We start from the raw sequence: 1,796 nt of genomic DNA on the forward strand, positions 1-1,796 counted from the left end.
AGGTCCCTTCCGACCCTAGAAACTATGAAACTATGTCATCTGGCTTGCAAGACTACCTACAGGTCCAGAAATTTGGGGGCTGGAGAGGGTGGCACTGCTCCCCCACTGCCAATTTCTGGGCCCATGGGGAGCCCTGGGCTCTGCTCACTGGATTGGATACCTGGTCCCTGTGCACAGTGCTGGGCAGGGGCAGCACCCAGCCCTAGGGCCTAATCCTGACACACATGGGGCTTGGAGGAGGCAGTGCAAGACTGCCAGGGACCAATCCCAGAATGCAGGGACAGGAGGAGGGTGGTGCTGGGTCTCAGGGCTTGCTCCCGGTGCCTGGGACAAGGAGGGAATAGTGCTGGGCTCCAGGGCCTGATCCTAGAAAGCAGGGCTGTATCCAGCCCACAGGCTGGCTCCACCCACTCATCTGGTTCACGAGGCCAAAAGGGGTAGCGCCATGTATCTGCATAATGGCCCATCTACTTCCTCACTTGACAGCAGGGATATCAAGCTAGCACCTCGTATCTACATTTCACTTGGGCCACCGGGATAAAAATTAAAAGGTACTGCAAAGGTACCTAGAGCTGGACACCCTCAGGCACTGATGTGTGCTGCTTGCTTCTTCTACACAACTGACTTACCCCTGCTTATAAAACTGTATCATTAAGGACATCTTTTAGAGGTCAGAACACAGAGGCAAGTCATACAGAAAACAGCTAGTGATCCGCCCTGCTAAACCACTGGCTGCAGCACATCCATTATCTGGCAGCACCAATGGACTGAAAACGTATTGCTCTATACAAGCATGCCCTTGCTGAAAGAAGATTTTTGGACAGGTACATATGGGGGGTGGGGAAGGTATACATTACAGGAGGTCCTGTCAGAGAGAAATTGTGTCAGATACAGGTGTAGGAATTCAGTGGAAGATAGTAATTCATATAATTTCATAGCATGTATTGCCAAGATCACTGAATCATAGGAAAGGTGGGCTGGAAAAGATCTCACAAGGTCATCTATTCCAACCCCCTGCTGAAAGCAGGACCAGCCCCAACTAGATCATCCCAGCCAGGGCTTTGTCTAGCTTGGTCTTAAAAACCTCCAAGGATGGAGAATCCACCACCTCTCTGGGTAACCTGTTCCAGTGCTGTACTAACCTCCCCATGAGACAGATTTTTCTTAATATCCAACTTAAACCTCCCTTGCTGCAGCTTAAGCCCATTGCTCCTTGTCCAGCCATCTGCCCCCACTGAGAACAGCCCAGCTCTGTCCTCTTTGCAGCCCCCCTGCAGGGAGGTGAAGGCTGCTATTCAATCCCCCTCAGTCTTCTCTTCTCCAGACTAAATCAGCCCAGTTCCCTCGGCCTCTCCTCACCCCCAGCCCCACAACGATTTTCGCTGCCCTCCGCTGGACTCTCTCCAATGTGTCCCCATCCTTTCTGTAGTGGGGAGCCCAAACTGGACACAGAAAGCCACATCTGGAGTCCTCAGTGCTGAATATAGGGGAAGAATCACTTCTTTCCATCTATTACCAACACTCCTAATAATGCAGGCCAGTAAATGAACAAATTCTTCCTAATATCCAACCTAAATTTCCCCTGCTGCAGTCTGAGGCCGTAACTCCTAGTTCCATCTCCCAAAAGCCACAGAGAAAAGCCCATCTCCATCCTTGCTGTGATTTCCCTTCAGTTATTTGAAAACTGTTATCAAATCCATCCTTCTCCCCCACCTCAGTCTCCTCTTCTCCAAACTACAGTTCTTTGGCTCTTACAGTCTTTCCCCATAAATGATGTTTTCTAGGCCTCGGGGGGG

At 50.7% G+C, this 1,796-nt stretch overlaps 1 protein-coding gene across 2 annotated transcripts in view; it reads right to left on the reverse strand.

The window, feature by feature from the left end:
* KLHL18 (kelch like family member 18) overlaps window positions 1-1,796 on the reverse strand; it is a 31,053-nt gene that overhangs the window by 23,706 nt on the left and 5,551 nt on the right. The window lies entirely within an intron of this gene.

The sequence above is a fragment of the Gavialis gangeticus genome, unplaced genomic scaffold, assembly GCF_001723915.1.
Source record: "Gavialis gangeticus isolate Ggan-Ray unplaced genomic scaffold, GavGan_comp1, whole genome shotgun sequence".
Taxonomy (NCBI): Eukaryota; Metazoa; Chordata; order Crocodylia; family Gavialidae; genus Gavialis; species Gavialis gangeticus.